This window comes from Capra hircus, chromosome 3 (assembly GCF_001704415.2).
Source record: "Capra hircus breed San Clemente chromosome 3, ASM170441v1, whole genome shotgun sequence".
Classification (NCBI taxonomy): Eukaryota; Metazoa; Chordata; class Mammalia; order Artiodactyla; family Bovidae; genus Capra; species Capra hircus.
Window position 1 is genome coordinate 62,384,598 of NC_030810.1, and position 22,516 is coordinate 62,407,113.

At 43.1% G+C, this 22,516-nt stretch overlaps 1 long non-coding RNA gene across 1 annotated transcript; it reads left to right on the forward strand.

Annotated features, from left to right (window-relative positions):
- On the forward strand, positions 1,990-21,753 carry LOC108635571. Its single transcript, XR_001917830.1, has 4 exons — positions 1,990-2,101; positions 14,024-14,180; positions 18,492-18,659; positions 20,565-21,753. It is a non-coding gene; the product is annotated as an uncharacterized LOC108635571 (long non-coding RNA).

Genomic DNA, 22,516 nt, shown 5'->3' on the forward strand with positions numbered 1-22,516 from the left:
TCTACCGTTGTACTGGGGAGCCTGATGAACAAATCACTATTCTCAGAATGGTATTCCAGCTACTGACAGAGGTGTATATACCCAGTAAAAATCTGGGTGGATGAAAAGCTCACAACAGAGTCCTGCACACAAGAGGGTTGTTTGGACAACATGCTAAGTAAACTGGAAATAAAGTAGATGGTACTTGAAGCTAGAGGGTAGGTAAAAATGATGAGGACCAAAACCAAATTTTGAACCCCAACAATTAAGGGAAGAGGAAGGAAAGGAATCAGAAAAGAACAACATTGCCAAAGCCACACCAAGCTATATTTGATCACAACACAGAGGTTCTATTTTTAACATTAACATTATATCACATGTCTTTTTCCATATTGATACATAGTATTTTTTCTGATTGCTTAATCTTCCATCTGCTTGATATAATACAATTTACTAAACCATTTGTTCTTTCATTACTCAAACATTTACTGAATATCAGCTATGTGCCAAAGACTGACTGCTCTAGGTGCTGGGGAAACAGCTGTGAACGAAATAGATAACAATTCCTTTCTTCCTGGAGTTTAAATTCTAGCGTATGTGTGTTTGGGGCAAGGCAAACAGACATTCAAAAAACATTGTGTAAGTTATTTATTATGTTAGAAGATAATGAATACTAAGAGAAATTGTAAGACAGGGCAATAGGATGAGGGTGTCTGGAGCAGTAAAATTTTAAATCGGCTGGTTAATGAAGACCTTATTGAGAAAGGAAGATTGGAATTACTACTTCATGGAACTGAGGGAATGAGCCATGTAGACATACGGAGAAAGATTACAATGAGAAGAGAAACAGTCGATGAAGAGGATCCAGTTTGACTGGGGAGGGGATAAAGTCCTTGTGTGCCACTGTAAAAGTTTACTTTGACTTTGCTCTGAGTCATATGGGCATACTCTGAGTCAGACGGGAAGCCACTGGAGGGTTCTGCACAGAGGAGTGATATGATCCGATTTACAATTTGAAAAAGGAACACTTTCACTGTTGCCTTGAGGGGCAGGAAGATGGGAGAGGGGAGACCAGATAGGGAGCTATCACCATCATCTGGCCCGGAAGGTGGTGGCTCTGAATGGGGCTGGTAATAGCAAAGGTGGTGAGAACATTTTGAAGTGGGGAAGTGATTTCATTTCCTTTTCAAAGAATCACTCTGGTGGCTGAGTAGAGAATAAATTATAGATATATAGGCTGGAAGCAGAGAGATCAGCTGGAAGCTACCAGAGTGATCCCAGCAAAGACTAGAGTGGTGTCACCAGGCTGGGAGCAGTGGTAAGTTCTTCCCCATGGTGACCTCAAGTGAGCGAAGTTGTTCAGTTGTGTCTGACTCTTTGCGACCTCATGGATTGTAGCCTACCAGCCTCCTCCGCCCATGGGATTTTCCAGGCAAGAGTACTGGAGTGGGTTGCCATTTCCTTCTCCAGGGGATCTTCCCAACCCAGGGATTGAACCTGGGTCTCCCACATTGTAGGCAGGCGCTCTTACCATCTGAGCCCCCAGGGAAGTCCTAATACGTGAACAATACGTGAACTGTGAACTTTCAGATGTTCAAGCTGGTTTTAGAAAAGGCAGAGGAACCAGAGATCAAATTGTCAACATGTGCTGGATCATCAAAAAAGCAAGAGAATTCCAGAAAAACATCTATTTCTGCTTTATTGGCTATGCCAAAGCCTTTGACTGTGTGGATCATAACAAACTGTGGAAAACTCTGAAAGAGATGGGAATACCAGACCACCTGACCTGCCTCTTGAGAAATCTGTATGCAGGTCCTCAAGTTATTCCTAATTTTTCATTGTTATAACAAATTTGTCCCTAAATTTTTTATCCACATATTCCCCAGGCCTTTTTTCTTTTGAATTATCATTTCTTTTGGATAAGTTCTCAGGAGCAGGAGTGCAGAGCCTAGTGAAATGACTATTTTCTGTCTTTTCATGCATATTTCCGCAGGTTCTCTCCAAGGGATTGATCCATCTGTGTATGGCAATAAACCATAACTGCTCTGCTGATGAAAGAGGGGCCTCAGAACCTATCAAAACGAAGGGATTTGAATGAGGCTGATTTGCTACATGCATTTTGGTAGGGTATTATCATTATGAGGTTGCTGTTCTTTTAAGATTTATTTATTTATTCAGGATTTTTGGCTGTGGACTTTTTTTTTTTTTTGACTGTGTCTCTACTGCTGCTCCCAGGCTTTCTCTAGTTGTGGTGCTCAGGCTCCTTAGTGCAGTGGCTTCTCTTGTTGTGGAGCATGGGCTTCAGTACTTTTGGAATACAGACTTAGTTGCCCTGTGGTATGTGGAATCTTCTGGGACCAGGGATTGAACTCGTGTCCCCTGCCTTGACAAGTGGATTCTTAACCACTGAACCACCAGGGAAATCTGAGATTGCTGTTCTTTTGTTCTTTTTTAAACAAAATACTTCAAACACACCAAATTATAAAAAATAGTATTACAAACACCCTACATTCCTTACCAAGATTTAACAAGTAGGATATTTTGCTGCATTTGCTTCTGTTATATTTTTTTATTGCCAAATATTAGTGGCAGACTAATGTTTGATTAGTTGCTGATTCTTGAGCCTTCTGTATGACCCTTACTATGTATCTGACTCTTTCCTTGTTGTTGACTACCATTTCACTTCTGACACCTCCAGCTTTGTTCCTTATTTATTCCCTTTTTCATTTATTCAACTAAAATGTTGTCAGAATGGAAGTTATAAAATGAGGATAAGGGGTTGGGTGGGATGAGGAAGCCAAAAGGTTGATATTTTGTTTTTAAGGCCATATCGCAATGTTCCCAAGTCACATAGTCTATGTCAGAGCAGCCACATCTGAATGTCATGTGCCTGGTCACAGAGCTAGTTCACATCAGGCCTTGCAATTCCCATGCCTGCTTGCATTCAAGTGCATCATCCTTTCATAAGCAAATTACTTCCCCTTTCTCTGCTCTATTATAGGAAAAGACATAATGAGGATAGGGCACAGATTAAAAAAAATCATCCTGCCCATTCTCTACTTTGCAATACTTCTACCTTTTCCCCACCCCCTCCATCCTCACCTTGACCTCTAGACTCATCCTCTGCCTCTTTCTATGAAATACAAGGCATCTGATAAACGGACTATGAAGGATACAGTTAGGGCATGACAAACATAAGACAGTATATCAGAGTGGTTAAAAATGAAGATGTTTGGTGTCTGACGGACTTAGGGTATTAGTTTCTTAGGGCTGCCTTGATAAATTACTGTACATGGGGTATAAAACAACAGAAATGTATTCTCTCGCAGTTAGAGGTTAGAAATATAAAACTGGCAGAACCATCACAGCTCCCTCTGAAGGCCCTGCTGCTGCTGCTAAGTTGCGTCAGTCGTGTCCGACTCTGTGCGACCCCATAGACGGAAGCCCACCAGATTCCCCCGCCCCTGGGATTCCCCAGGCAAGAACACTGGAATGGGTTGCTATTTCCTTCTCCAGTGCATGAAAATGAAAAGTGAAAGGGAAGTTGCTCAGTCGTGTCCGACTCTTATTGACCCCATGGACTGCAGCCCACCAGGCTCCTCTGTCCATAGGATTTTCTAGGCAAGAGTACTGGAGTGGGGTGCCATTGCCTTCTCCGTCTGAAGGCCCTTTCTTGGCTCTGGCCGCATGACTTCAGTCTCTGCCTCCATCTTGACATGGCCTTCCCTGTTTTCTACCTATGTCTGCTTCCAAATGTCCTTTTCTTAAAGGACACTAATCATTGGGTTTAGGGGCCACTTTAACCCAGGATGAAATTATCTTAACTTGGTTACATCTGGAAAGACACTTTTCAAATAAGGTCACATTCTGAGTTTCCAATGAACGCTGGAGGAGACGCCATTCAACTCTGTACAGCTGAATTCTAAATTTGCCAGTTATTAGCTGTATGACCTGGGAACAATCAGTAAGCATTCCATAAACATAGCTGTTATAAGAAGGCAGAGGGAGGGAAGAGGAGACCATTTCTCCCTGAAAAGACAACATGAAAAAGATGCATTTAAACTGGGCCAGTGAAGCTTTAACCGCTGTTTAATGATTTATTCCAACACTTCCTGCCAGATACCAGGTGCCGTGAATTCTGTTTCACGGTGACTCGAATTCTATTTCAAGTAATCTGTATTATAAATTTCCTGGAAATCACTGGAGGAGAAAAGTGGCCACTTCTGAGCCAGACACTCCTGGTCTAAATGGCAAGGCGATATGTGGGAGAGTTTAGATGTCTTAGTACAGGGACTTTGGGAAGATTCCAGGTGGTCCTGCCCCCAGGAGTGGCTTGCAGCCTAGGAAGGAAGGACCAGGAGGGTATGGAGTGGGGAGCATGGGCCTGAGCAGATCCTCTGAAGACAGTTACAAGTGCATCCCAAGATGGAGATATTGTTGGGGCTGATGAGGAAATCAGAGAAAAGGGATCATTCGCTCTGCCTTCCCCCTAGAAGACAGGTTGGTTTGGAGGATAAGAACAGGTGTTTGGTACTAGAGGCCTGCATGTTTATGGGATAGGCTGCCTTGGATCTACTTGAGGGGAGGCAATGTCCTGTAAACCAGCAGGGAGATCTTGAGAAAAGGGCTAGATCTCCTAGGAATACAACTGCCTGGGAAGAACCAATTACTAGCAATTTATTTCATACCCATTCTGAGGCAAGCACACCACTTCTGCTGTTATAATTTTTTTAATTAATTAATTTTTTTCTTGAAGGATAATTGCTTTACAGAATTTTGTTGTTTTCTGTCAAACTTCAACATGAATCAGCCATAGGTATACACATAGCCCATCCCTTTTGAATGTCCCTCCCACCTCCCTCCACATCCAACCCTTCTAGGTTGATACAGAGCCCTGTTTGAGTTTCTTGAGCCATACAGCAAATTCCCATTGGCTCTCTATTTTACATATGACTGCTGTTACAATTTAATCTCTATGACAGTCCTTCCAGGTAGGCTTTATTACCTTCAATTTATAGGTGAGGACTCTGAGGCTTAGAAAATGTTTTTCCCAAGGCCATTCCTCTAACAAGTAACAGAATCAGGATTACAACTCAGCTCTATCTGATAACAAGACCAGTGTTCTCAATTACTAGCTATCAGTTCAGTTCAGTTTCTCAGCCATGTCCGACTCTTTGCGACCCCAAGGACTATAGCCTGCCGGGCCTCCCTGTCCGTCACCAACTCTTGGGAGTTTATTCAAACTTATGTCCATTGAGTTGGTGATGCCATCCAACCATCTCATCCTCTGTCATCCCCTTCTCCTCCCACCTTCAATCTTTCCTAGCGTCAGGGTCTTTTCAAATCAGTCAGTTCTTCACATCAAGTGTCCAAAGTATTGGAGTTTCAGCTTTAGCATCAGTCTTTCCAATGAATATTTAGGACTGATTTTCTTTGGGATGGACTGGTTGGATCTCCTTGAAGTCCAAGGAACTCTCAAGAGTCTTCTCCAACACCACACTTCAAAAGCATCAGTTCTGTGATGCTCAGCTTTCTTTATAGTCCAACTCTCACATCCATATATGACCACTGGAAAAACCATAGCTTTGACTAGACAGACCTTTGTTGGCAAAGTTAATGTCTCTGCTTTTTAATATGCTGTCTCGGTTGGTCATAACTTTCCTTCCAAGGAGTAAGCATCTTTTAATTTCATGGCTGCAGTCACCATCTGCAGTGATTTTGGAGCCCCCCAAAATAAAGTCACCCACTGTTTCCCCATCTATTTGCCATGAAATAATGGGACTAGATGCCATGATTTGTTTTCTGAATGTTGAGCTTTAAGGCAACTTTTTCACTCTCCTCTTTCACTTTCATCAAGTGGCTCTTTAGTTCTTCACTTTCTGCAGCCATAAGGGTGATGTCATCTGCATATCTGAGGTTATTGATATTTCTCCTGGCAATCTTGATTCCATTTTGTGCTTCATCTCGCCCAGCGTTTCTCATGATATACTCTGCATATAAGTTAAATAAGCAGGGTGACAATATACAGCCTTGATGTATTCCTTTCTCTATTTGGAACCAGTCTGTTGTTCCATGTCCAGTTCTAACTGATGCTTCCTGACCTGCATGCAGGTTTCTCAAGAGGCAGGTCAGGTGGTCTGGTATTCCCATCTCTTTCAGAATATCCCACAGTTTATTGTGATCCACACAGTCAAAGGCTTTGGCATAGTCAATAAAGCAGAAATAGATATTTTTCTGGAACTCTCTTGCTTTTTCCATGATCCAGCGGATGTTGGCAATTTGATCTCTGGTTCCTCTGCCTTTTCTAAAACCAGCTTGAACATCTGGAAGTTCACGGTTCATATACTGCTGAAGCCTAGCTTGGAGAATTTTGAGCATTACTTTACTAGCATATGAGATGGGTGCAATTGTGCGGTAGTTTGAGCATTCTTTGGCATTGCCTTTCTTTGTGACTGGAATGAAAACTGACTTTTTCCAGTCCTGTGGCCACTACTGAGTTTTCCAAATTTGCTGACATATTGAGTGCAGCACTTTCACAGCATCACCTTTTAGGATTTGAAACAGCTCAACTGGAATTTCATCACCTCCACTAGCTTTGTTCATAGTGCTGCTTCCTAAGGCCCACTTGACTTCACATTCCAGGATGTGTGGCTGTAGGTGAGTGATCAAACCATCGTGATTATCTGGATCATGAAGATCATTTTTGTACAGTTCTTATTAGCTATAGACTGAACTAATTGCTTTAGGATATGGTGATTCTGTGGAGCTGTAAGATATTCAAATATTTCCTGGGGCAAGAGGAGAGATATAGCACATTCAGGTCTGTTCTCTGTTTCTGAGGTAGGAAAAAGAAAAGCCAGGAAACTTATCACGGGATTTTTAAGCTCCCTAAATGCAGAGGAGAACACCCAAAGATCAGCTGGAAGAAAGCTCGTAGGTTCTTAATGGACCCTGAACTGCAGCCTTATAAAAACATCCTGCCATTATGAAGGCCAAGGAATGCACCCAGTGTTCCAGGCCTAGGGATGTAGCTGATGGATCAGGATTCTGAAAGCCAGCATTAATATAGCTAAGGGTGGCCAAAGCTCAGAAATGCAGCAAGAGGACTTCACAGTCTATGGTGAGCTTCTGCAAATGTACCATCCTCTGGTGAATGAAGAGATGGTAACTAAACAGCTTCATTTGTGTTCAGAGGTTCATAGTTCTGTCAGTTGGTTCGTCAAGGTATAGAAGGAAACTTGAGAATGAGCATTCCTGGTCCTGCTGAAGGTGCACGAGGCATTGTGTAAATGGTGGCGATGCTGGAGACCAGGCACAGGTCAGTAATATGAGTTGCAGAAGGAGGAAGAAGGTGGTACTCGCAAACTGTGGGTTGGATTCAAATGCAGGCAGAATTCTGGGAAGGAGCATTAAAGGAGTAGCTGATGTGTGTCTAGAGTGAAGGTTGGGGTGACCACTGAGAGGTAGCATGGCCTCCCTCAAAATCAGTCAGTTCCTCCGGAGCCATGGTTAGAATCAGTGGTTTTTGGTCTGGGATCATGTGGGAGCTAAAGCCCCACTGCAGACCAGTTTTAAAGCCTGAGTAGTGGAAGGACTTTTTTTTCCTCTGCTAATAGTTTCACTAATATGTAATTCACATAGTACATAATCCACCTAATGTATAAAATTCAGAGCTTTTTAGTATAGTCACAGAATTGTGTTACCATCACTCAATCAATTTTAGAATATTTCTTCACTCTTAAAAAGAAATCTATGGTCTTTAGCCTTCATCCCTACTCCTCCCATCATTCCTAGCCCTAGGCATCTATTCACTGATTCTCTGTCTCTATAGATTTGCCTATTCTGGACATTTAATAGGAATGGAATGATATAATATAGGACCTTTTGTGTCTGGCTTCTTTCACTTTGTATAACGTTTCCAAGGTTCATCTATGTTGTAGCAGGAATTGGTGGTTCGTTCCTTTTTATGGCTGGATAAATATTCTACTGTATTAATATGCCATATTTTGTTTATGCATTCATAAATTGGTGAATATTTGGATTATTTCCACTTTTTGGCTACTCTGAATAACGCTATTATTTTGAACATTTTTGTACAAGGTATTGTGCGAATGTATGCTTTCATTTCTCCTGGATATAGATCTAGGAGTGAAATTGCTGTGTTACATGATAACACTATTTTATCTTTTGGAGGAGGAGTGGCAGTTTTGAAAATTTCCTAGTTGATTGTAATGAGACTATTAGACTCCCAGGCGGGATGAGAACCAGTGGTGCTGACAGAATGGTGAATCACAGAACGCAGGCTGACAGTTTCAGGGAGACACTTGCAGCTTTAGGGAGACATTTCCTAATTCCTGGGGATCTTGTAGAACACTGATGTTGGTTCATAGGTGGCTTCCCAGCTCTACCCAAGATGTTAGTGATTGCTGCTGACATTCAGGGATGTATGTCTTAGCACCCTGTTCTCAGCTCTGTTCAGTTCTACATTTATACTAATGACTTCAGTGGATGAATATCTGGAGCAGGAGTTTTCAAACTTTTTTCTAACTGTACAACCCTTTCTTCCAATGAAATCTGCTGTAGAAGCTTAAGAGAAAAAAAAACTAAACAGGTAAAAGAGGAGCTCGTCTTGGGACCACCAGGAGTGAGCAGATGGTTAGGGGGCTGGCTAGTGACTTGTAGAAGCCTCCACTCTCACCTGCTCATCCAGGGCTTTGTAGAACATAGTTTAAACACCAGTGATTCAGAAAGTAGTTTTTCATTAAATGTGGGTAACCCAAAACTGAGATCATAAAATACTTTTAATAACAAATCCAGGATCAAGATGAACTCTTACAGAGATCAATATAAAGGGTAAACAAAACTAAAACGAATCTTCTCTGAAGTGGATTGTATTGAGAAGTAAAAAGTTTTGTTTCCTGCAGGATATTCAAACATATCCCATACAACTTTTTTATAAGGGGATTCAAAAACCAGAAGGTGAGGAGGTTGGCCTAAATGACTTTGACAGTGCTCCCACTCTAAGCTTCTGGAAGACTCTATTCATGCTGGCAGAGTTAGTCGTACCAGGTCTCTGGTAGGCAGGGGAAGGGGCTTGGCCTGCAGGATAAAAAGTTGCTGTTTTTCCCTTTCATCTTTCTCTTAATTTTCCTAATCTGGCTCCACTGGGGTTTTGCTTGAAAACAGCTGAGTGTGATAGCAGGGCATATTAGATCTACTGTTTTTATTGTATAATATTTAATATATTATTATTCCATTAGCTTGTAACTTCAATAAAGCCAGCACATTAGTTACTTTTTTCAATGCTGCTCCTGGAACAGTGACTGGCTCATAGTAGGTGCTATGGATTGATGTGTTTCCTCCAAAATTCATATGTTGCAATCCCAACACTCAGTGTGATGGTATTAGGTGGGGCCTTTGGGAGGTGATTAGGTCATGAGGGTGGAGCCCTATGAATGGGATGAGAGCCTTTATAAAACAGATTGCAGAGAGCTCTTGCTTTTTCAGCCAGGGGAAGATATAATGAAGAGTCAACTGTCTGCCACCTGGAAGGGGACTCTCTCCATAGATCTAGACCATGCCAGCACCCTTAGAGATCACAGACTTACAGCTGTGGAAACCATGAGAAATAAAACTCTGTTGTTTACAAGCCACCCAGTCTGTGGCACTTTGTTGTATCAGCCCAAATGGACTAAGATGCTAAGTGTACAATAAACACATATTGAATGACTGATGAAATAAAAAGCTATTCAACAGGTATAAAGGTTTGGTTATACAAAATGAATATGTTCTAGAAATCTGCTGTACAACATCGGGCTTATGGTGAACAGTACTGTATTTTACACTAAAACATTTATTAAGAGGGTAGATTTCATGTTAAGCATTCTTACCACAATAAAGTAAAAAATGCAATATTCTGAACATCTTTATATCAGCATACTTTTTCCTTTACACCCCTCAGTTCTGCACCCACCCCTCAGCAGCCACTCTCCCTTCTGTTACACTCCAGGATGCAGCTCAAGGAGACATCAGTGCTCTGTAACTCTTCTTGGCCTTAGTACCTACCACCCACTTGCCTCAACCTACCCCTTTCCCTCCTCCATCCTGACCTCCATCCTTGTACTTTTTGGCTGACACCTCACTCTCTGGGTTTCAGCCTTACTTTCCTTTTGCTTGCATCATTTCTTTACCACTTACTTTTCAAGTTCAGGCAAGTTTCCTAATTGCTCTGTCTCCCAAGTTTCTCATCCACTCGGGAAAAAAATAAAAAGCTTAAATATGTGAAGGGAAGAGAAATAAAGATGGAATGTTGGGAATTACTACCATAAAAAGAGTAAGAAATAGCAACATCTGATCTTAGATTGGTTGAATGCACATAAAGTGCTGTTTCTTGCGTACACTATACAGGCAGTAAATATTAGCATCCTCATTTTATTATTCTGGACATGTGCTATCGTTATTAGCTCATCCTTGGGATCTGATGCTTGTCAGATGATAATCTTGAATCCCCTGGGGCACAGTCTTGTTGATGATGACCTTGAATCCCCTGGGGCACAGTCAGCTTCTCCCAACCACTGTGCTGCCCGGAGGAAACTCAGGCCCAGGGCTACCACCTCAGGTGCTGGTTCCCTCTGAGCTGCACCCACATATTGTTGGCCTATGTTTCAAGCAGAAACAAACCTAGCTATTGCTAAAGACTAGTCATTGATTCTATGTTTCTGATCAGGGCATTGCCAGGCATGTCAAACTGCTGAATTGAAGATTCAACATCACAGCAGTGCTGCGCTTTAAACTTGAAAATTCCCAGACCCATCACTTGTCTGTCAAACTCCGTTTAGCTCTGTCAGCCACCTGAAATTTCTTAGAATTGCTGCTGTTTATTTCAACTCTGGGTAGCTCCTACAGTAGTGAAAAGCATGTCAAACCTTTCAAAATAGGAAGATCATTTTGCTCTTCTTTCAAGAGAAAAAAATAATTCCATTGTGTTTTTTCTAAGTATGATTCTGTTGACAAACAAACCTGCATCTCTCAGTGTATATATGTTCACAGTAATATAATACTTTGGTAAGCATATGATCAATTTCAGGTATATTTTAGGAAAAAGACAGTGGCAGTTGTATTTTAGGGAGTGACCCCTTGGGCAACAGGGATTCCCACGTACCGCTAGTGGTAAAGAATCCGCCTGCAATGCAGGGGATACAGGAGACAAGAGTTCGATCCCTGGGTCGGGAGGCTCCCCTGGAGAAGGAAATGGCAGCTTACTCCAGTATTCTTGCCTGGGAAATCCCATGGACTGAGGAGCCTGGTGGGGTTACAGTCCATAGGGTTGCAAAAGAGTCAGACACCACTGAGCGACTGAGTGCACACACCCTCGGGCCCTAGTCTGGGGAGTGGGATAGAGAAATCTTAGACTGAAGCTTGAGAGAAGAGCTGCTTGAAGGCTGAGGCCCTGAGCTCATGAGGAAGGGTGGGTTTGAGAGAATTGGTGGACCTTCTCAGACCCAGATGTAGAGCAACGCCCCAACTCTATTTTCCATAAGAACCCCGATTGTATTTGACAACTTGTGATACTTAGGAATTTATTGGCTGCGGTTACATTAGGTGAAAATCACACACCACCACAGTGTCCGGCCTCCAAACCCTCCTTTTTTTTTTTTTTTCTTGCTGCTCTGAAAGGGTTGTTCTCCATTGTTCTAACTCTGTGATTTACTGAGGTGAATGAGTTATGACATCTCTGTTCTAATGTGAGCTCCAAAGGGCAGAGGTCTTTGTTTTATTTCCTGATGTCTTCAAGGTGCTTATACTAGTGCTTGGTTTAGAGTAGATACTGAGTAAACAATTATTGAACTGGAATGAACAAAGAAAAGGCTGTTCAATATATTAAATGCTGTGGAAATTTCAGGTAGAATGATAACACAGAGGAAAGCCCTGGTTTTAGAACAGGAGGTTACTGGGACTCTAGAGTAATTTCAGTAGAATGTGTTGTGGAAGCTAAGGTGAAATGTTGCTATTGTTATCCATAGATTCACTTTTTAGAAAAACATGGTTTGGGGAGGTAAGAAAATAAGGCCACGCGGTTACTCTTCTGGTATGATATTTTGTTCATTTATTATGTCTGGCACAAAAGTTAAAATATATTGGCCTATATTTGGTGAGGATGATTTGGGGGAAAAATACACCTGGAAATATACCGCTAGTTTCTCAAAGGATTGTTTCATTTGGTTTAGAGAATTGGAGACGAAGTACAAATAAGCAGAAAGGAATGTTTTGTTTTCATTTGATAAATAAACAACAGAAGTTTATTGTTAGTCTACGTGGACATTTTAGGGTCAGATTTCTTCTAGGGATATTTTAGTGCTCGCTGACATAAAATTTCTCTCTGGTCTTTGCTCCACCCCCTGACAGAGCTGGGTTACGTGCTGTGTTGTTTGACGTTTTAAGTCATGCTCTGATTCCTAGAAGGAAGCACCTCTTCTAGGGGACTTTATGAACACTGTCAGAGTTGATCTGTAGCTTAACAGTCCATTGTTTTCGTTAGTTGCTCTCAGAGACAAATGGAGGATTCTGTGGAGTCACCCTGACTGAGGCCGCTGATGGAGACTTAATTCATATGCCACTCATCTGTCATGACTTTACCACCAATGCCTACACAAATTTAAATTTCCTTTTAAGTATAGATTTATGGTATCTGTACCTCCGCCCTTAGTTTGGCAGCAGAAAGTGTCCTCTGGTCTGTCCGAAGGTTCCCAGAGTCATCTTGTGGGAGAATAGGTAGGTCCCTCGTGTTCCTCTGCCCTCGCCCCCTGGTCCCTCAGCCATGCTGCTTCTGGTGGCCCTGGGAAATTGCTGCTCCACTGGGCACAGCTATCTCCATGGGTGTTGCTACTGCCAACACCACTTTGACCTCAGGGGAGGGGACACTCTTCTGTCCTCTGATATTCAGGCTCAAAAATGAACAGCCCCTTCCCTGAGGTTGTCACAGCATAGAACACACCTTGCTGGAACTTTCAGTATGGGTTTACTCCATGCAAAGATAACAGAAGGAAAGGTAAAAATTGAGAATAACTTAAGAAATATGAGATGTGGCTACCCTTAGAGCTTTTTACCCTTAGATGTTCCCCAGAAGCTGACTCAGAGGCACGCATCTGAGTGTAAATAGTTCACTTGGCAGATGATTTGTGCGTAGGAAGTGTTGGTGAAAGTAGAGAAGTCATTCAGGGGAGGGAAGGAAGTCTAGATCGGGTGTATCAGTAAGAAGATTGCTTCTGTGGGCAGCTGGGGCGCCATACCCTAAGGGACCTTTGAAAGATAGCATGGAACTGCCTGGTCAACACTGTAGTCACTAGGTGCACAAAACTGCTGAGTGTCTGAAATGTGGCTAATCACGATTGAGATTGACTCTGAATGTGAAAACACCATTGAGTTTCTCACACTTAGTACAAAAAAAATGTAAAACATCTCATTGATGACTTTTATATTGATTACACTTGGGCATGATAAATTTTAGATATATGATTTCAACAAAATATATTATTAGAATTAATTTCACCTGTTTACTTTGAAAAGTGTAGCTACTAAGAAATGTAAAATTCCACCTGTCATTTGCATTCTATTTCAATTGAACAGTACTGGTGTAGGTCATGCCTTAGAATTCTCTGACCCGAAAATTGAAGAAACTGGATATATTTATCTGCTTGTTCCAAATCATCACTGGCCGAATACTGCCCTGGAGGGTGTGTGTGGGAAGTTAATTCCCTGGGACTTTTGCTGCCATCTGCAGAGCAGTGTCCTTCTGAGCTGGAAAGAGTCCCAGGGAGGTAGTCAGTAAAATGCAGTGGATGCCAAGGCATTCGGGAGGGCACCAACTGTGCCTGGCACACTCTCTCCTTCCTAGCTCCCAAAGCAAAGCCCATCTTAACCAACAAATTCTATCTCCCCAAACAGGAGGGCTCCACTCATTTTCATCCTCAGAGGCCAGAGCTGACTCACTCCAGGGAAAAGAAGAAAGTATTTGGTCATTTTTTTCTTCTTCACTCTGCTCTAGGTCAGCTCATCCAAGAAATGACTGATGGGGGAGCTGTCATTATTGCCAGTGAGGGCTGGTATTAAGGTCTTCCAAAGACAAAGAATGTATGGCCTAATATCAGAACATTTCTCAAGATCTGGGTTCCTCAGCCAACTCTGCAGCAGGACATCTACAGGTAAGCCCCAATTGTGATGGACAAAGCTACTTTTCCTGCTTTGTCCTCTGTGGAAGGTCCACATGTCTGTCCTGCAGCCTTCAAGAAGCATGGGAACAAGAACACACAACTTGACAATAACAAGTCTCATATTCTAGAACAATGCCTGATTCTTTCAGAGTGGGATAATATTTTAAAGAATTATTTCTGTGTTCTCACACCTGTTTCCCAGTTGTCATAACCTTCCCAATTCTGGGCTCTCTGATTTTCTTCACTTGCACCCTGAGGATCTTCCTCCTAGCCTAGAAAACTAAATATGTCATCCACTGCTTTAGGAAGGTTGTCATTCTTAAACCAGAGAATGCATGTGTGTGCTCGGTTACATCCGACTCTTTGTGACCCTATGGACTGTAGCTCACCAGGCTCCTCTGTGCATGAGATTCTCCAGGTGAGAATACTGGAGTGGGTTGCCATGCCCTAAACCAGAAAATAAAGGAGGCAAGTTTGTGGTGTTAAGTTCAGAAGTCACTGGTGCAGGTGTTAAGAAAGAGCCAGATGACTAACTGCATAATTACAAAGAGAGGTCTATCCCCTCAGACTAAAGATTGCACAGACTGGGGGATGGGGAGGGAAGAAGGACTCAAAGAGAGAGAGAGAGAGAGTGCTATCTGTGCTCCGCTGGAACATGGCCCATGGCTTGCATCCTAAGGACCTAGATCAGATGTCCTGTTCATCTGGCTTGCAGTCACAGTGGTGATTAATTAGATCTAAAGACAGGTACCTGTGCCCCGAGATTTTGTCCAGCAGCCTAGGACACTTAAAAGTCCTGAGATCAAAGTCTTGGTCCCCTGAAGTCTTCCTGGAGTAGTACCTGGGCAAGTAGTACCATGGGACCAGGTAGAACTGGCCCCAAACCTCTCAGCAAGCCAGGACAATGGTAGACACACACTTGCACTACGTTTCTTAGAGTAGGAATATTTATCCAAAGGAAACATCATCTTAGGAACTATGTCTCTGTCCACAGTTATGGCAGCTACTTACATTAATGTGCAGAGCGACTTCTCTTCTTGAAGTCACCGTGTTATTGACTGCATCTCGCTCCCCAGAGTATTGAATAGGCTTCCCACAACAGAGGAGGAGTTTGCTCAAAGGTCAATCAATTGAAAAATACGAGGCGTTCAAAAAAACCCAAGGTGTGATCTCACCTGGTGTCATTTTTATCATACACACCTGGTCTAAAGAGCCAGAAAACTTTCTGGATGAGTCAGAAGTAGTCAGTGAGAAAAGCAGAAAGTTGTGTAAGTTGCCTTATAATTACTCATGGAAAGGTGTGTCTTGGGTACATCTAGGATACACTGTCTTCTTTGGTTGAGGTGGTTGGATTCAGTGGGTACATTCCAGGAATTGTTTTCTCAGGCTTCAAGATCAAAAAAGAGGTAAGTGGAAATTTGCCCAAAGGACTTTTGTAGCATCTGGCTTCTTTAGGCCAGTTTAGGGCAGTAAACCTTTGTCACTGGCTCTTGATTACTGCTTTAGACCCACTAACATTAGAAACAAGTGTTTAACGCCCTGCTGCTGCTGCTGCTGCTGCTAAGTCGCTTCAGTCGTGTCCGACTCTGTGTGACCCCATAGATGGCAGCCCACCAAGCTCCCCCGTCCCTGGGATTCTCCAGGCAAGAACACTGGAGTGGGTTGCTATTTCCTTCTCCAATGCATGAAAGTGAAAAGTGAAAAGTGAAGTCGCTCAGTCGTGTCCGACTCTTTGTGACCCCATGGACTGGAGCCCACCAGGCTCCTCCGTCCATGGGATTTTCCCGGCAAGAGTACTGGAGTGGGGTGCCATTGCCTTCTCCGGTTTAATGCCCTAGTGACCCAGCAAATATTTCCAAGAGCAGCCTCTTCTGTTTCATGCTTCCAGGGCTAGGTGGTTGTGGGATAGTGATGGAGAAGACAAATGGAAAGTATCTGGACAATTGAAAGGAAATGACAATAAGCTGCTCTGCAGATATTTCTGGAGCCTGGACATGTCGTTTGTTGCCTAAGGTAATGTCTGTTAGGGCAATGGTCCCCAACCTTTTTGGCACTGCGGACCAGTTTCGTGGAACACAGTTTTTCCTCGTGGAACACAGAGAGGAGGGTGGTTTCACGATGATTGAAGCACACTACATTTATTGTGCACTTTATTTCTATCATTATTACATCTCCACCTCCGATCATCAGGTATTAGATCCTGGAGGCTGGGACCCCATCTTAGGGTGATCCCCAGCCACAAACCCCCTCCTCTGAACCCTGAACCGACTGCCACCTCTGTACACTGTGACCCCTTCACCCTTAGCTGACTGGAAAGGGTTTGCAAACTTGACTCAAGTGGTACCCCTCAGACTCTTTGTCACGCAAACTGGGAAATGGGCCTGTGAGCCTCCTGAGCAGCAGTATTTGGTGGCTGTGCACAGGCTGTGGTGACAGAGGAAAAGGAAGCAGATGTACAGAGTGAAGAGGAAAGGAGGACAGTTCAGACAGCAGAGCAGCATCCCTGCAGCCCTGGGGCCCTTCCCTGCCAGGTCTGGCTCCAGGCTTCATTATGCCGCAAACTTGTGGATACCACGATGTATCTAAAGTAATGGGAGGGGAGCTTGGGGGAGAAAGGATACATGTATATGTATGGTTGAGTTGCTCTGCTGTGCATCTGAAATTATCACAACATTGTTAAATGGCTATATTCAAATATAAAAGAAAAAGTTTAAAAAGATGCATCAAAAAGATCAGACAACATAAAGAAATAAAACAATAAAATAAAATAACCCCCACCTCTGCTTAAATGCTTGTGAAATCCATTTTCGAGTTCCCCCATCGAAAGTGCAGCCTGTCCGTTCCTAAGCACAGACAGTGTGGCTGGAACAGTCTCAGGAGCCACAGTCCTCACAGCAGTCTTCTGTATGAGACATTGCTCACTTCCCTCACCTGTTTTTCCCACTCAAGATGCCTTCTGGACCCTGCAGTCTACAATGAAGTGCGAGGGGCAGGTCAGCAAAGGGCAGAAGAACAGCATCCCTTTTCTCTGAGGAGGTTCCCACCAAACCACACTTTAAAGTTTATTAAAGAGGGAAAAAGGTCAGGGAAGACACTCCCTTCCTTCCTGTCTCTCCTCTGTTTATCCATTCCATGGGAACATTTTAGGCACTTACACCAGGCACTATATAAGAAACTAAAGCTGTAGTAGCTCCTGGAGCCCTGCTTTATAGTGCAGGGAGGCAGACAATAAATAAACATGCAGCTAAGTAATTTCAGAGAGCGGAGAGCCATGAAGTAGATAAAATAGAGTGGCTGTGCCCATGTACTGGCCCCTTTAAGAAGGATGTCAGGGCAGAGCACTCTGAGCGGGGTATTTAGATGGACATGGGAATGACAGACAGGGAAGGAGCTGGCCACAGGAATTGTATGGGAACAGATTTCTAGACAGGAGTTCAGCATAGTCAAGGGGACAGGGCCCTCTCCGTCCCTTCCTGACTTTCCACAATCCTTTCCTTTGTTTTCCTTTTCTTTCCTTTCCTTTCCTTTCCCTTCCCTCAATTATTAACTGAGCTCCCACTAGGGGAGAGGAGTTAGCTGGAACAGATCAAAAGACTAGGACAGAATACTTGCCCTGGGGAAATCCACAGGACAGGTAATGAGAAACAGAGAGAAGCAAGTCATTAAAGCTCTGGTGGCATGTACACTGTGGAGGGAAGTATAGAGTGTTATTGGGAAGATGATGGATGTGCAGAGGAGGCTGCAAATATCAGCCAGGAGGTCCTCTTAAACATTTGCTCAACAGCTGGGTCTTTCAAGGAGGAGGCTGAGCTTCTGAAGGATCAGAAAGTTCAGTTTCTTTCCAACGTAATGCTCTTTATCTTGGATGCCTTCAAAACAAAGTGGGAAGCTTATTGGAAAAGTCCAGCAAAGTACACGTACCGAACAATAGCAGGGAAACCCAGTAGAAAGTTGGAATTGATCCAAGTTGTTGGAAAAACAGGAAAGGTGACTTTTATTTGTAGGACTAGGATGCTGACATTCACACACACACACGCACACACACACAATGCTCAGAGAACTAAAGGCAAAGTGACGGATTGGCAGCTGTCCCTGAAAATGCGTAATCCAAGAACAACAATTTCACAGAACAAGGGAGAAATGTTAACATCACACAGGGTCAGGGTGAACTCTCTGGTACTTATGTAACTGATGAAAGGTTTAAAGAAAGCTGTGTATTTACTTAATGGTATGACTCATTTAAATGGAACAAACCTAAGAGAACACACACACAATGACTGGATTTTCCATTTATTGTTGCAGTGGGTCCATGTGACACTTAACGACATTGCAGTCCAAAAATATGGAAACCGCCAACAGAACATGTCTATGTAAGGAGGAAAGAGGAACAGGCCGTATCATGTAAAGCAGTTGAAGAGGAAATGTGCACTCCAGCCACTGTGTCCTGCGCGCCCTCAGACGACAGCTGGGGTGAGTAGGTGTGGGGTGTAAGCTAAATGGAAGAAGTGACTGCAGTGGTGGGAGGTGTGAATGCCAGCCTGCAACTTGGGTTTGCGGTAAACACCAGAAAGAGCATGGAATGGTGGGGTTTTAATCACTACGTCAAAGATGACTTTGAAGGAAAAGAATAGTCCTTAGTCAGGGCTGGTCTACGGCGATATTTCTTCTACTTAGTGAATTTGGGAAGGAGCACTGGGAGTTTGGCTCAGTGCCTGACTTTTTACTCTCAGGAGCAGGCCCATCAGCTGGGAGCATGTGTTTCTTTTCACTCAGCATCCCCAGGGCAGGCTCTGCCCCTGCATCAGGAGGCTTGCTCTGGCCCAGCACTGCCTTGAAATGGTGGTTCCTAAGGCTGTTTCCATTGGCCCATAGATACACATGAGACCATAGGTAGAGGGAAGCTTGGCCTGCTGCAGTCCATGGGGTGGCAAAGAATCAGATACGACTTAGCGACTGAACAATAGCGACAAATGAGCTCAGGCTCCCCAGGTGGCGCTGGTGGCAAAGAACCCGCCTGCCAGTGCAGGAGATGTAAGAGACGGTGGTTCCCTCCCTGGGTTGGGAAGGTCTCCTGGAGGAGCGCCCATCACCTCACTCCTGGAGAACTCTTGCCTGGAGAACGCCATGGACAGAGGAACCTGGTGGGCTACAGTCCATGGGGTTGCAAAGAATTGGACATGACTGAAACGACTTAGCATGCTTGCACAAATGAGCTCTTCTAGTCTCATCTTTCTCAGTAATAAATGCGATATTTGGATATCTAATTAAATACTTGGTATTTCCCCTTATTTCTCAATACAATCAGAACTCAGGCTGGGAAGCAAAACATCATTACTGAGACTCTTATAGGGTCCTGAGGGGAAATACCTCAAAGAACCTCCCGAGTTCTTGAATTTGAGATCAGTCAGAGGCCCCCACACCTGCCAATCTAGAGAGGCAAGTATTACACATTCAGACAAAGGAAATACGCTGTGATTTCCAAGGTGGCCCTCAAATCCAAATTCACAAGAACAGACACTCTGAGTGCCAAGTGTGAACGTGTCATTGAGCCACTTTTCACACAGGCAAGTCTATGTAACATGCTTCAGGGTGAGAATTCTCTGAGAATCATATTTCTATTTCAGCCATGCCAGGAGGTCTGCTAGGTTTTAAAAATTCCACTAATTCTCTCATGGACCAGAAACCAGAACAACAACCAAACCAATATAAAGCCCCTCAAAACCAAAAATGGGCTTCCCAGGCAGCTCAGTGGTAAAGAATCTGCCTGCCAAGCAGGAGAAGCGAGTTTGATCCCTAGGTCAGGAAGATCCCCTGGAGAAGGAAATGGTAACACTCCAGTACGCTTGCCTAGATAATTCCATGAACAGAGGAGCCTGGTGGGCTACAGTCCATGGGGTTGTAAAAGAGTCAGACACAAGTTAGTGACTAAACAACAAGAAAACTAAAAAAAAAAAAATCCACTCCAAATGAATGAAACAGCACTTCAACAAATGGTACGTGACACATACAGGGTAGTTACTATACAAAAACAGAACAATAAAATCTAAGTTCTACGAAGCACTTTTAAACACATCTACTTTGATATACTTAGACATCCCATGGTATTACTGTGGCTTCCTCTTTCACAAAAGGATAAAAGGAGGAATGGAAAGGAATAGAGGGGGCCAGAGAGTGGGAAGCAGGCATCCAGATTGACCAGGCCATTTGAGGGAGATGCTGAGGGCCACCAAGTGCAGCTCTGCTGGGCTGTGCCCTGTACAGTCATATATGATGACCTCAGAGCTATCTGCCATCTTAGAAACATCATAGAAGTGTGGGATTATGGTGTTCTATATCTCTAACCACATCAGATTTCAAATATAACTTACGTTACAGAGTGAGGCATCGATTCTCCTTCTCAGCAAGTTGCATTGCCGAGGTCTCATGTACGGGGCCCTGAAGTCCTGCTGTGCCAACATCAAGGCTTTTCCCCTTAGCTGCGCCTGCTCACCAAAGTTAGATGTTTTCCATGTAGGTCCACGTGGGCCTCTCTGGGGCCAGCCCGGCCAGGGTGGAAACCTTCCATTAACTGAGCATCTCTAATGTCCCACAATGCACAGAAGACAAACATGTATCATTCTCTGCAAATCTCTTCATGACCTATGTGGTAGATGGCTGCTGTCCTCATCCTATAAATGAAATCTTTAAACCTCAAAAATTCTCCTACCCAATTCAGTGCTGGCATCCGATGGCATAGGAACTCTCCATGAGGAACTGGACAGGCATAAAGATTAATGAAAGCAGTTGGCAAATGGAAAGAAGAATTTGTGCTGAAGACAAGGATGAAATAGCTACAGAGAAAGGCGCAGACACATGGAGGAGGATGTTATACTTTGATATTCCAGGCACAAAATTATGTGAATACCTGTCAACGATGGAATGAGTTTGCAGCAATTCAGTGAAGAGCCCACCTGAGAGGAAAGCTGGCCAAGAGGGGGAAAAAGGAAAAGTCTGTTTGAGAAAAAGCTGTTGAGAGGGCGTATCACCCGGATTGGGGAACAAGGTCAGTGGCCACCCAGGAACTGGGCAGGGGATAAGTTTGCTCTTGATGTCGTGGTTTGGAAGGGACCAGTTTTCACAGAACACAGATGAAATTATAGAACTATGGGAATGCACTATTTTTAGGAGGCTGACTAACTGAGAGAACTAAGTAGCTTTTAAAAAATAACTTTTATTTTTTATTTGGGAAATAGAAAACATAGAATTAGAAAAGTATAATGGAATTATGTGCCCATTGCCTGCTTCAATAATGATAACACTTGCCATTCTAGTGCCATCTATCTTGCCAGACTTTTTTTCTGCAGTATTTCAAATGCATTCTTGCCATCATATTACTTTACATATAAAACTTCAGAATGAATTTCTATAAGAAAATATATTTTTAATATAATCATGCCATTATCACATCTAACAAGAAAATAATTTATTGTCATTCAGTAGTCAGCCTATGTTAAATTTTAATGAGTTGTCTTAAAACTCTCCTTTTATAATTGATTTGTTTGAATAAAGATCCAAACAAGATTCACATGTTGCATTTCACAGTCATGTATCATTGTGGAACTTTTCTCCTATATCCATTGATTACTTTTTGAGCACCACTAAAATCAGTAATGCCAAGGCAATCTGAGGTCAGGGTGCTTAACCTACTCAAGTTAACCATAATACTACACTAGGAAATCAAACACATAAACAGGCTAAGGACTGTAATCAATTTAGGATGATAGACATTAAAAAAAAAGTCTAAGTATTGCACCCAAACTACTTAACTACAAATAAAGACAGGAGTGTTGCAACAGAGAAACTCAGCAGACAGCAACTTAACCAAGGCATCACTACAGACCTCTCCAGTGATAAGACATATCAGCGCTGGTGGTGCTGGTTTAGTCTCTAAGTTGTGTTTGACTCTAGAGACCCCATGGCCTGTAGCCCGCCAGGCTCCTCTGTCCATGGAGTTTTCCAGGCAGGAATTTTGGAGTGGGTTGCCATTTCCTTCTCCAGGGGATCTTCCTGACCCAGGGGTCAAACCTGCATCTCCTGTACTGGCAGGTGAATTCTCTTCCACAGGGCCACCAGGGAAGCCATGTCAACATCATTAACCCCTTGATATGATGAGAAGACAGTATCCATTTTGTGGTATTTTGCTAAAAGCACATTACATGATTCCAGTCATGAGAAAACTTTTGACAAACTCAAATTTTACAAAATAACTGAAAGTGTCAAGTCCACTGAAGACTGAGAAATTTCTTCCTACAGATTGAAAGAGATAAGACTTGACTAAAGAAATGACC